Genomic DNA, 14,749 nt, shown 5'->3' with positions numbered 1-14,749 from the left:
AAGGCACTATAGTTCACTATAGTTTTTCTGTTGAGTTTCATGAATGATTAATACTACATAGCAAACGCCACAGTCTTTGATTTCATTCATACTTAATTTTGAAGATTCTATGAGACAAATTACTGCTTGTTCGGTCTTTGTTGGGGATGTAATGCTGTTTTCTTCAGCATTAAAGGTCCCCAAGAACACAGTGGCCTCCATCATTCTCCATCATTCTTAAATGGAAGAAGTTTGGAACCTCCAAGACTCTTCCTAGAGCTGGCGGCCATGGCAAACTGTGCAATCGAGGAAGAAGGGCCTTGGTCAGGGAGGTGACCAAGAACCCGATGGTCACTCTGACAGAGATCCAGAGTTCCTCGGTGGAGATGGGAGAACCTTCCAGAAGGACAACCATCTCTGCAGCACTCCACCAATCAGGCATTTATGGTAGAGTGGCTAGACAGAAGCCACTCTTCAGTAAAAGGCACATGAAAGCCCACTTGGAGTTTCCCAAATTGCACCTAATGGACTCTGACATGAGAAACAAGATTCTCTGGTCTGATGAAACCAAGATTGAACTCCAAGCATTGCGTCTGGAGGATACCTGGCACCATCCCTACAGTGAAGCATGGTGGTGGCAGCATCATGCTGTGGGGATATTTTTCAGCGGCAGGAACTGGGAGACTAGTCAGGATCGAGGGAAAGCTGAACAGAGCAAAGTACAGAGAGATCCTTGATGAAAACCTACTCCAGAGCGCTCAGGACCTCAGACTGGGGCAAAGGTTCACCTTCCAACAGGACAACGACTCTGAATGTCCTTGACGGCCCAGCCAGAGCCCGGATTTGAACCCGATCGAACATGTCTGGAGAGACCTGAAAAAAGCTGTGCAGCGACAGAGCTTGAGAGAATCTGCAGAGAAGAATGGGAGAAACTCCCCAAATACAGGCGTGCCAAGCTTGTAGTGTCATACCCAAGAAGACTCGAGGCTGTAATCGCTGCCAAAGGTGCTTCAACAAAGTACTGAGTAAAATGTCTGAATACTTGTGTGTACTTATGTGTATATATACACTGCTCAAAAAATAAAGGGAACACTAAAATAACACATCCTAGATCTGAATGAATGAAATATTCTTATTAAATACTTTTTTCTTTACATAGTTGAATGTGCTGACAACAAAATCACACAAAAATTAGCAATGAAAATCAAATTTATCAACCCATGGAGGTCTGGATTTGGAGTCACACTCAAAATTAAAGTGGAAAACCACACTACAGGCTGATCCAACTTTGATGTAATGTCCTTAAAACAAGTCAAAATGAGGCTCAGTAGTGTGTGTGGTCTCCACGTGCCTGTATGACCTCCCTACAACGCCTGGGCATGCTCTTGATGAGGTGGCGGATGGTCTCCTGAGGGATCTCCTCCCAGACCTGGACTAAAGCATCCGCCAACTCCTGGACAGTCTGTGGTGCAACGTGGCGTTGGTGGATGGAGCGAGACATGATGTCCCAGATGTGCTCAATTGGATTCAGGTCTGGGGAACAGGCGGGCCAGTCCATAACATCAATGCCTTCCTCATGCAGGAACTGCTGACACACTCCAGCCACATGAGGTCTAGCATTGTCTTGCATTAGGAGGAACCCAGGGCCAACCGCACCAGCATATGGTCTCACAAGGGGTCTGAGGATCTCATCTCGGTACCTAATGGCAGTCAGGCTACCTCTGGCGAGCACATGGAGGGCTGTGCGGCCCACCAAAAAAATGCTACCCCACACCATGACTGACCCACCGCCAAACCGGTCATGCTGGAGGATGTTGCAGGCAGCAGAACGTTCTCCACGGCGTCTCCAGAATCTGTCACGTCTGTCACATGTGATCAGTGTGAACCTGCTTTCATCTTTGAAGAGCACAGGGCGCCAGTGGCGAATTTGCCAATCTTGGTGTTCTCTGGCAAATGCCAAACGTCCTGCACGGTGTTGGGCTGTAAGCACAACCCCCACCTGTGGACGTCGGACCCTCATACCACCCTCATGGAGTCTGTTTCTGACCGTTTGAGCAGACACAAGCACATTTGTGGCCTACTGGAGGTCATTTTGCAGGGATCTGGCAGTGCTCCTCCTGCTCCTCCTTGCACAAAGGCGGAGGTAGCGGTCCTGCTGCTGGGTTGTTGCCCTCCTACGGCCTCCTCCACGTCTCCTGATGTACTGGCCTGTCTCCTGGTAGCGCCTCCATGCTCTGGACACTACGCTGACAGACACAGCAAATCTTCTTGCCACAGCTCGCATTGATGTTCCATCCTGGATGAGCTGCACTACCTGAGCCACTTGTGTGGGTTGTAGACTCTGTCTCATGCTACCACTAGAGTGAGAGCACCACCAGCATTCAAAAGTGACCAAAACATCAGCCAGGAAGCATAGGAACTGAGAAGTGGTCTGTGGTCACCACCTGCAGAACCACTCCTTTATTGGGGGTGTCTTGCTAATTGCCTATAATTTCCACCCGTTGTCTATTCCATTTGCACAACAGCATGTGAAATTTATTGTCAATCAGTGTTGCTTCCTAAGTGGACAGTCTGATTTCACAGAAGTGTGATTGACTTGGAGTTACATTGTGTTGTTTAAGTGTTCCCTTTATTTTTTTGAGCAGTGTATATATATAGTATATATGTTTACAGTGCTGTGAAAAAGTATTTGCCCCCTTCCTGATTTCATATTTTTTTGCACATTTGTCACACTTAAATGTTTCAGATCATCAAACAAATTTAAATATTACACAAAGATAACCCAAGTAAACACTAAATGCAGTTTTTAAGTGATGATTTGATTTATTAAGGGAAAAAAGCTATCCGAACCTTCATGGCCCTATGTGAAAAAGTAATTTCCCCCTAAACCTAATAACTGGTTGTGCCACCCTCAGCAGCAACAACTGCAATCAAGCATTTGCGATAACTGTCAATGAGTCTTTCACATCACTGTGGAGGTTTTCGAGCATGAAGCGCCTTTTTAAGGTCACACCACAGCATCTCAATCGGATTCAAGTCCAGACTTTGACTAGGCCACTCCAAAACCTTCATTTTTCTTTTTTTTTTTTAGCCATTCAGAGGTGGACTTGCTGGTGTGGTTTGGATCATTGTCCTGCTGCAGAACCCAAGTGCGCTTCAGATTGAGGTCACAAACTCTTTGGTAGGGAGCAGAATTCATGGTTCCATCAATCACAGCAAGTCGTCCAGGTCCTGAAGCAGCAAAGCAGCCCCAGACCATCACACTACCACCACCATATTTAACTGTTGGTATGATGTTCTTTTTCTGAAATGCTGTGTTACTTTTATGCCAGATGTAACGGGACGCACACCTTCCAAAAAGTTCAACTTTTGTCTCGTCAGTCCACAGAATATTTTCCCAAAAGTCTTGGGGATCATCAAGATGTTTTTTTGCCTAAAGAGAGACAAGCCTTTATGTTATTTTTGGTCAGCAGTAGTTTTCGCCTTGGAACTCTGCCATGGATGCCATTTTTGCCCTCTTTTTTTGCCCTCTTTCTTATGGTTGAGTCATGAATACTGACCTTAACTGAGGCAAGTGAGGCCTGCAGTTATTTAGATGTTGTTGTGGGTTCTTTTTTGACCTCTTGGATGAGTCGTCGTTGCGCTCTTGGGGTAATTTTGGTACTCCTGACTCAGGAGTGGCCGGCCTACTAAGGTTCACCACTGTTTCAAATGTTCTCCATTTGTGGATAATGGCTCTCACCGTGGTTCGCTGGAGTCCCAAAGCTTTAGAAATGGCTTTGTAACTCTTTCCAGACTGATAGATGTCAATTACTTTGTTTCTCAGCTGTTCCTGAATTTCGTTGGATCGCGGCATGATGTCTTGCTTTTTGAGATCTTTTGGCCTACTTCATTTTGTCAGACAGGTTCTATTTAAGTGATTTCTTGATTCAACAGGTCTGGCAGTAATCAGGCCTGGGTGTGGCTAGTGAAATTGAACTCCGCTTTCCAAAAAATGTGATTAACCACAGTTAATTCATGATTTAACAAGAGGGGGCAATTACTTTGTCATATAGGGCCATGAAGGTTCGGATAGCTTTTTTCCCTTAATAAATAAAATCATCACTTAAAAACTGCATTTTGTGTTTACTTGGGTTATCTTTGTGTAATATTAACATTTGTTTGATGATCTGAATCATTTAAGTGTGACAAATGTGCAAAAAAAAATATGAATTCAGGAAGGGGGCAAATACTTTTTCACAGCACTGTGTGTGTATATATATATATATATATATATATATATATATATATATATATATATATATATATATATATATATATATATATATATATATATATATATATATATATATATATATGAGGCACCATTCAATTATCCAGCTTTCTACAGCATGCCCCTTTTCCATAGAGATGTATTTCTACAGCACATTGAAAGGGTTGTTGAGTTTCACCAACAATATATATATATTTGCATTCTTTTATTTGGGAAAGGTAATTTTTAACGTGACTCCAGCTGGCTTTCTGCAGAAACATGACAAAACATGATCCATACAGTGCATTTGGAAAGTATTCAGACCCCTTGACTTTTTCCATACTTTGTTACGTTACAGCCTTGTTCTAAAATTGATTGTTTTTTCCCTCACCAATCTAGCACAATACACATATATATATATATATATATATATATATATTATATATATATATATATATATATATATTATATATAAATTTGGTATAATTTCTAAAAACCTGTTTTTTCCTTGTCATTATAGGGTATTGTGCTAGATTGGTGAGGGGAAAAACAATCAATTTTAGAACAAGGCTGTAACGTAACAAAGTATGGAAAAAGTCAAGGGGTCTGAATACTTTCCAAATGCACTGTATGGATCATGTTTGTCATGTTTCTGCAGAAAGCCAGCTGGAGTCACGTTAAAAATGACCTTTCCCAAATAAAAGAATGCAAATAATTACAAATGAACCAATAATAACACTGTGAATTTATGTATCATATCCTTGCTCATTAAAGGCCCTGTGAAGTCAACATCTAGTTTTCAGTCTGCAAAATTATTGCTTGAGAAATTGCCCTTTGATATTAGAAGTTTGTTTTCAATTAAAATGTAAAAAAAAAAAAAATCACAGTAAGGTACTTAATTGTTAATCATACATTATTTGATATTAAGATAAAGTGGCAGCATTGGATCTATGCTTGGAAAGCCATTTTGGTAGGCTATTGCTGCTGAGCCCCTGTCTCAAACCCACTCAACGTAACTCTATGGCACAATTAATGACCTAAGAAAAATGTAGACAGAGGAGGTCTACTGCTAAAATGATACCAAAGGTATTTCTCCAACATTGAGTTCAGTTTGGTATCATCTATTATGGATTCATTTCAAAATGCACTGTATAAAACAATCTTTTCACTGTACTTCAGGCCATTTTAATACTCAATGTTGCAAAAAGACCTTGGAGATTATTCTTTCTGCAGTATAGCCTGATATTATTGTAGCAGTTATGTCTATATTTTGGTTGTCTGTCCATTTCAGTTGAGGCACCATTCAATTATCCAGCTTTCTACAGCATGCCCCTTTTCCATAGAGATGTATTTCTACAGCACATTGAAAGGGTTGTTGAGTTTCACCAACAATGACCCTCGAGGCCATGGAAATCAGACTATTCCATACTGATTTGTTCTAGGCTGATGTCTGTTTTTTAGTAAAGGTTGCCATGGTAGTAACCATGGAAACATCCTACACTGATCTCAGAGTTGAAGGTAACGCCCACTCTCATTGTTACTCTCTGTGATGCATATTCATATTCAAAAAAAGCTATTACAAATGGCTGTCATTAGGCTTCTATTTCATATCTGTCCATCTCTCTTTGCATCCAGTAACTACTGTAAATGCAATAAATACAACTAATTTCCACCAATACATTCTTCTTTCCTTGCGGCGAATGAATGAAAAATTCTATAGAGGTCTAGAATTTCACTACATTGTCAAGGCTATACTGCTGGGAAATTATACAGAGTCATTTGGCACTATGGTCCGTCTGGCACGGACAAGACTTTCCTGTACAAGGCTTACTATTTACTATTTGCCACTCAAGGGCTTTGGAATGATATCTGTAAACAGAGTGTGTGCATTGTGTTATTACAGTGTTAATAACCTTCGGATTGGTAACACTAAAGAAAAAGTTAAGGACCTACGCTAAGATTTCTTAAGACTTGATCGAATAAGAAATCACAACACATAATCCATTATTTTATAACATATTTCAATACATTCCCAAAAAGGCTGGAGATCAGCAGCAGTGGCGCTCTCTCATAGAAAACTTGTGTTCCAGATAGGAACGAAGAGGATTAAGTATGAGTATTTATTCCATATCAACACTCACAATGGACCTATTTTGGCTGGCCATAAAGTCTTCATCAGCATCTGATGATTGAAGCCTCTATGGCCGAAACGTGTCAATTTTAACATCAGATGTAGCCTAAACACAGAACTGACAAAAGCCATTATATTTTAAAAGAATAATAAAATATGCCTCAATCAAGATGGAGAGTTTTCTTGAATGGGAATAGACTTACAATATGTGAATTTATGATGAAACGTCAAAGAACACATAAGCCATAGAAAATGACAATAGGTTACAGTGCATCCCACAATTTCAAAAAAAGAGTCCACTCTTCCTAAGCGTTCTACGATTATGTCTCTATTAAAAGCTTGAGGTGTCATTGATGCATGAGTTCTGGACACTGAGGTAGACTATGACTTGTTGTCTGGGTGCTGTATTTACAACAACAAAATCACTAGTCTTCCATAGCATCCAGGACCACAAAAGTCAGAACTCTTCACCTTGAGCTATGGCTCCGTTTCTGTTGTAGCGTTCTGTAAGGTCAGCTTGGATGTTAGCCCTCTGAGTCACGATGCAGTGTCATCTCCCTAGGGAAAATAAAAAGACACGACAAGCTCGATCAGGTCCAGCCAGATACATTGTAAGATTTAATTTACCACCTGTATTAATTAATAGGAAATTAAGACAAATAAATTCAAGACTGCAGTTATAGCTACTAAACTGTTTGAATTGTTTATTAAGGCTCCATGTGACCTTACAAATCCTGTTTTGGAGAAGTTAATAATGTCATGGTGTAAAATCCTAATGCCCTTTCCTGTGAGTGGGCAGTCCCTCCCAAATCCATAATATTGTCCTTCATTTCCAGAGACTGTCACCTGTGTCCCCCTCCTCTCTCAGTGGTCAGGAAGGACGCAGTCAATACAGCCACAGCACTCTGAGTCTAATAAAACCCATCAATGGAGAGAGGGTGTCCTTGTAAATGCTCAAACTGCATCTAATGCATAGTGCAACCAATCGTCCAACTGACGCAGTGGGACACAGAGAAACTAAATGTGCAATAGACCGTGTTTATGCACATCATTTTCCTAAGATACTTTCAATCACGATCAGATCTCTTGATTGGATGCATTGAAGTAGAAATAAAGAGTTCAAATAGGACATGATACTTCACCCGCTATCCTCTCTGATGAATATTTAGCCATTCTGTTTAACGGTCTGAACATACTGAGTAGCAGAAGTATAACAGTCTTTCAGTATCAAGTTATCAACTTGCTCATCAAAGGCAGTTCAACCTGTCTGGATGCTGAAAAGGTGCTGAAAGGGAGCTGGGTCCATGAATTTTAAACGAGTCAATGTGAAATAAGGCACTTGGCTAAATGAATGATTCCCCATTGATCTCAGCAGGTAGTATGGAGCTGTGTTGGCCACCTCTGACTGGAACTGTGGCTAATCTGCTTCATTTGAAATGGTCTAAGGCTAAGTAGTCACAATACCGTCTCTCCACTCTTCTCCATCCCTCTTGCTTTCTCTTTGTCTACACGCCTACACAAACACATCATTCTATATCAATGAATATATAATTATTAGCCTCTAAATAGCTTTTTGTCATTACCCCCACTGACGGGTTTGGCAGTGTGCTAACTGGCCTGATTAGCCTATATTCAAGTCCCATTTATTTTGCATAAGGAACTGCTTGGGTTATCGCAAACAAAAGCGGAGGTCATAATTGGATAGCATTGTATGGGAGTCAGCTCCACTAAATGGGAGCAGACTTGGCTGGGGAGGAAAGGGTAACTTGCCACCGACATGGGTAATGTATTACGTTAGGAGTCCCACTGTGAGAGTGAAATTGACTTGGATCAAATACGTTTTCCCAATTAAATATATATTAACCATAATAGGGCCAGCCGCTAGTGTGAATATGAGAGACTCGTTCAAAATAGCAGAGCCTGCCTCTGCATCCATTTATATATTTACTTGGGGTCTTCATGAGGAAAAAGGGCTGGAATATGTTCCTCTTATTTCTACTGGAGTCCTGGCAGAACTAATAGGTGCAGCATGGAATGGTAATGCATTATTAAAGCCGGCTGAATTATGCTCTCCAGCTCAAATGAAGGCCTGTCCTCTATACAATTACCGACACAGCGGGCAGAGAGGGGCCAGGGCCAATTCTGTCCTTGTGCGCTTTGAATGGAAACTAATGTTCAACTAGAGCGCCTATGATTATGGCAGACTATGATTCATAAAATGCTGGCAATTTGCAATTTTTTTTGCATCAACACAAAAAAGGAGAAAATAACAAACACAAAAGCATGTTTCTTCCTGTCTCGGCCTGACCCCGTGACTAAAACACACCACCTCGGAACATTTCACATTCTCCTTTCGACATAAGATGTAGAATGGGGAACAAAAGAGGAAGAACACCTAGATACAGTATATGTCGTTACATTTAAAATCACAATGTCTAGACAGTGCAGTTGGAAACATTCTGATTCCAAGTAACACTTACAAATTAGACCAGCATGCACCTTGCACGGGGAGAAAGATAAAACAGACTCCCTGAGGCCAAACAATCAGGTGTAAAAAGAAAAATGCATTCCAGTTTTCCAGAACCAGACTGAAATGAGGATGAGGGGGACTTTAATTCAATAACTCTGAGTGAGAATAATCATGCCCTTAGGGCAGCTCTCTGGCCTCACCTTAACTCCATTATAACATCCCATCACCCAGCCCTGTCAGCAGGGAACATGACGGGAATTTCTTAAATGGCATTTTATTCACCCCTCGTTTCATTAGTTCTGTCTTTCCACAGGCGTGGAGCGGCTCTGATTAGTGGAGAGACTTATGGAGACAAACAGACCCTCCCCTATCTCCGATAACAACACCGATATACATACATACTGCATGATGTGCATGCACAAACACACAAACACACACACAGAAACGCACAAACAGATGAACAAACAGACAGGCACTCGCATGCATGCAGGTACACACAAACACTGGTGGGGGCTTCCCTATTGATCTCACATTAAGAAGCTGATGAGGGAATACCTGTCAGGAGTACATTGGGAGTTAGGAGCCAAACAGTCCCCCCCCCCATCAACCACTAAATAATCCCTTATGGCCCTAGGTATTACTTTCCCTCTGTTCCCAGGGGCCTCATCTTTACGCGAGTGACAGCCAACGGCTCAGAAAACAGCTCAATTCAATCTGAAATGCGGTTTGTTTCCATCTGACAGACTAACATTACAGTGGCAGGGGAACATGAAATACAGCAGGCATTGTTGTTTCTTATTGTATGTAATAATAGAATACCTGCCTGTGGCCTGTTGGCAGATCTGAGGACGTATCAGAGCTCTAGAAACAGCACAGGATCCAGTGTCTGCTATGACTGGAGCACAGCTCAGCTTCTCTTTACTACTCAAGCATGATGTCTCCCCTGAGGTCTCTGTCGAGTTACATGAACAATTTGTTTTATTACAGTAACAAGAGGGCTGCGCTTTAGAAATCAGTCCAGAGTCCCTGTGCTCATCTTCTTCACGCCCGTCAAAGTGTAAAAAATCCACTCTGAAATCCATCTGGCACAGAAAGAATCTTACACTAGACGGGGAATCGTACTCTATAACGAGAAAAAAACGTTTGGGAGAGCGTGCAGTGCACACTGTTGCTGTAATTGCAATTGAATGATTTCCTACTGTAGCTCATCTACATGGAGTGATTCCCAACAACACTGTACATGTCCTACCTAGAGAGCCTCCCTAGTATTGAATTAAGAATGATCATTATCTAAATGGATTTTTTATCATTGTGTATATTTATTTTGTTTCGTCTTAAAGGGTAGTCTTATGGGCCAATGGGGTGCCTTTGGAAACAAGCTCTAAATATGTGGCTTCTTTCTTGTAAAAAGCTGTGACTAGAAACTGAATTTTGCACAATGGAAGAAATCCTGTAGGTCCTAATATTAAATCTAATCTTACAGCTGCTGACACGCGGTGCAGGAAAATCAAATCCATTACATCCCCAGGCTATCCAGACTGTATTTTCCCTTATCAATTACCCAGCAAATCAAATAAAAACACCTTTGGGTCAATACACATTCGATTACAATTCTCCGTCACCTCAAAGGATTCTCAGTTTGATCCCATTTTCAGGAGACACTAACTGAAATAACATTTTGCTGCTGTATGATCAAATGACAGTAAAAGATCACATTAGGTGTAGCCCGACTGCGACTGTCCTCTGTATTTATTCTGTATTCTCCATGTTTCATTGCACTTAGTGTGTAATTTCATGTCAGGTGCTGTGCTATCAGTGACCCTGTTCATGTGTAGGGCAGTGATCTATCTCCACTCCTGCACCAGAGCTGCTGCCACAGACAGTAGGCCAGCTGGAGCCTGGCGACTCACCACCCACAGCCATGCCTCAGCAGGACAGAAGACTGGGGGCAGTGGCCCCCTTTCCTCCACTCTGGCCCCCTCCCCAATGGATGTGCTCTATGGTGACTCAGTTAGTGTGCACTGCACGCTCTCCCAATCGTTTTACCTCGTTATAGTGTACGATACCCCGTCTAGTGTAAGATTCTTTCTGTGCCAGATGTATTTTAGAGTGGATTTTTTACACTGACGGGCGTGAAGAAGACGAGCACAGGGACTCTCTACTGATTTCTAAAGTGCAGCCCTCTTGGTACTGTAATAAAACAAATTTCAGGGAAAGTAAGGTGCTGGTGGATGGAGGGAGGGGAGTCAGGGATGGAGGTATACTGTGGTGTAGTAGAAGGTAAACACACATTATGGCCGCTAACCCACCTTTTGCGTAAAAATGCATTGAAAGTATAGGGAACGTTACTTTACTCATGAGAACTGCGATCAGCATATTTTTTTTTACCATAACATCACTGGAGGTATATCAAAGTAGTGGTGGGGTGGGATTCTGGGGTTGAAGTGGAGGCTGCTGTTGGAGTAGGGATGGGATGGAGGGGGGATGGGTTATGAAGGTTACAGGCAGATGCAGGGTGATATATTGGGGTGATGGGGGGCGTTCAAGGTGTGGGGGAGAGTGATTGGAGGTGATGGTGGGGGTAAGTGTGTAGAAAAGGTTGGGGGTTGAGGTAGTCATAAGAGGCAATGTAGTCAGTCATAAGAGGGATATGTGAGTAGTAATATTATGGTGTGTGGATGCAGGAAATGAGTGTTGGTTAGAGACCGGCTGGGGGGTTAGGGCCATGGTGTCCATGTCAGTAAGTGAATATATGGTCCTCTGAGAGGCTTGGTGACTCTCTCTGGGCACACAGCCACACTGACTGACTCTCAACTCATCCATCTGGCGTCAGATCTGCCACGTTCCTTCCCCACTCCTCTGCATTACATTAGGACTGAGCTTCAGCTCTGACTACATGTTATCCACCAAACTGACTGTATAACAGACTTCTATCATGCATCCACACCGCCACCTCACCTCCTTCTCCATAGATACTGTTCACACTTTTTCGCCTTCCCTTCTGCTTCAGCGAAACCATGGAAATGTATTCTAAGATACCAAAAGCTGTGTGAACAATCTTTTGTCACAAACCAACAGGGATGAATATGCTTAGACACATGATTCACTCTCTATTCTATTATCCTTTGTTTGTTTTTATTGGAGCATAGAAAGATTAGTGCATTTGGAGTGAATATTTGCTCTCCCTTCCTCTGATCAGCTGTGTTCTTTCCTGTCTCATCTCGGCTGTTGTGGAATTCTTCTTTAAATATCTGAGTTGTGTGGTGATGAGGAGTCTGGGTGCTCTTTCTCAGTGTGGGTGACCAGCTCCCTGCCCTGACAGGCTGATGAAAGGACAGTTCAGATGCTGGGGCTCCTCCCCTGGGCTCCATGGGGACCCACATACAAACCGGCCACTCGGGCATTAACTACTGGGACTTTACTTCAAATGTCTCTCTTTAAATGGCATCCATTCACTCACTCACTCACTCACACACACACACACACACACACACACACACACACACACACACACACACACACACACACACACACACACACACACACACACACACACACACACAAATACATTTAGACCTGTTTTTGTGTGTGTGTGTGTTTTCTGTACCCTGTGGCGCTTCAAAAGAGCTCCTCTTTCAGAAGCAGATTGCCCTCTTCAAGGTTAGAGCTGAGACTGAATTTCGCGCGATGTGCTCCTGGCAGATGCATCCCTGCTTGCACATATCTGTTTAGCCTTGAGGGAGCCAGAGGCATCAATATGATAAATAATTTCTCCACAAACAATCAGCCATCAAAGATAGACTCCTAGCATGAATTGGTTTGGTTAATTTCTACATTTGTGTATACTGGTTTGTTCCAAATAACTACACCAAACCCACTGAATTCATTTAACCAACCTGTTTGTTAAACATGTTTGCTCATACTATATGCTACTCATACTATACACTATATGCTACTAAGTACAGGTGCCCTATTCTGCCACTTCAATTGGTTAAACAGGAACAATGAACAGGTATACTCGTTAACCTGCAAGTGTTATGCAAATATGATTTTTAGAAAATATATCTACTAGTTTTGTGTTTACCGTGGATAATTTACAGTGGGAAACTAACAGACCAATTACAGCCAACACCATAGCGAAAGGAGCTGTCCACATCGGTGGTGCTGAACCGGAGATGATAGTACTGTGTGTGCTATGGATGGTTTATCTATCAGGAAGTAGCATAAAGCAATAATAAATGATGTCAGAAATGGCAATGGTTACATATAGCCTACTTATCGGAAAGCAATGTAGCAGACGTTTTTACAAATAATTAACTGCAAATCCGTTTGATAGCGGCGCACTACAGCTGCTCAATCCCAATCCTAGGAATCGTGAATAAATATATAATGTAGTCTACGGTTCGAAAGGTCAGGGTTTATCGGAATATATAAATGGTACCTAGCCTACAATATATCTATTTCAATCGGGGGTTCTTTACCAATGCTTTTGACGGACGAATGTAGCCCAAGTAGCTTACTGTGTAGGTGGAGGAAAAAGCCGTCTGTGTGCTTGGTTCTTGTTTGCTACAGCCGACCTGTTGCACTGTCCGGCATCCTCTCTCCTTTCACCCCGACCCCAACATAAACTCTCTCTCTCTCACACACACACACACACACACACACACACACACACACACACACACACACACACACACACACACACACACACACACACACACACACACACACACGCAGTAAATACAAGTATCTTACCTTCAGAGTACTTAGACAAGACACAGCGTTCATTTGTTCCTTCAATCCTCCCTGGTTGCTGATGCCTCACGCGTCACTGGTTTGCTGAGAAGGACTATCAGGTTCAGATGGTATAAACTGCACATCATGGATTAGCGCCAACCTATAGCACTTCCTTCTCTCCCCCTGTCAACCTGCTCTATCTCTGTTCCTCCGTTTATTTGTCGCTTACTCTCTTGCTATATGTTAAGGAAGAAAGATGACGGCCCGTCTCTTTGCCATGTGTAGAGAGAGAGAAGTCTAGCGTTGTTACAGTTCTGCCGCTTTAAAGAGCAGGTCGCCCGACAGGTGGCCTGTCAATATTCTGAACATCGGTGACGTCACCATCGAGGAGACTGAATTTGAAAGTCCCTGAATATCTTTTTTTTTTAAAGGGCACACCACAACTCCAGCCAATCTTCCACCAAGCCATTCAACAGATACATATGAATATGCAAGATACTATATACCTGTTTATATTAGAGAGATAGATTTCACAGCTGTTGCCTGTTGGTACCAGATCTGGTTAAACCCCTTCCACATTTTTTGCATGCATTGTGAAAACCCAATTGAAAACACCTCCAATGAACCCCTTAATGCATTAAGACTGCATCTATAATCTTAATGCCTTGATAATCATAGGGGAATTAGCAACAATATCAATTATTGTGACAAATCATGTAGTTCCTTTTTAATGTGAAAAAAGTCACTATATGTTTTATTCACAAGGCATTTCATTGTTAAAATACGACACACACTATTCTGTTCATGTTGACCACTGTGTCACTGTATTCCTGTTAAACAAGTAGCTGTATAGTAGCCTACCAGCATGCTTGCCTGACAGATCTGCTCCTGCTTTGTCCCAATGTGTGTCGACTACAGTATACAGAACATTGCCTCCATTCTCCACTGGAGATCAGCACCTCAGCCTTTCAAAGAAACAGCTTGCATTTAAACACAGTGTCTCCACCCTCAGGAAGAACGCATGGAGGCAAATTGTTCTCTGTATTCTTCTCAAATTGGGCTTTTTACATGCATATTTCCTCTCTTTTATCCAAGACAGCAGCAAAGAGCCTGTAACTGGCATTTAGCAGTTTCACAAAGCAAGAGACCATGTAATCTTTTCAGATGTCAATGTGCTGCT

Source organism: Salvelinus fontinalis, chromosome 4, assembly GCF_029448725.1.
Source record: "Salvelinus fontinalis isolate EN_2023a chromosome 4, ASM2944872v1, whole genome shotgun sequence".
In the NCBI taxonomy this organism is placed as follows: domain Eukaryota; kingdom Metazoa; phylum Chordata; class Actinopteri; order Salmoniformes; family Salmonidae; genus Salvelinus; species Salvelinus fontinalis.
This window is presented reverse-complemented; position numbering follows the sequence as displayed.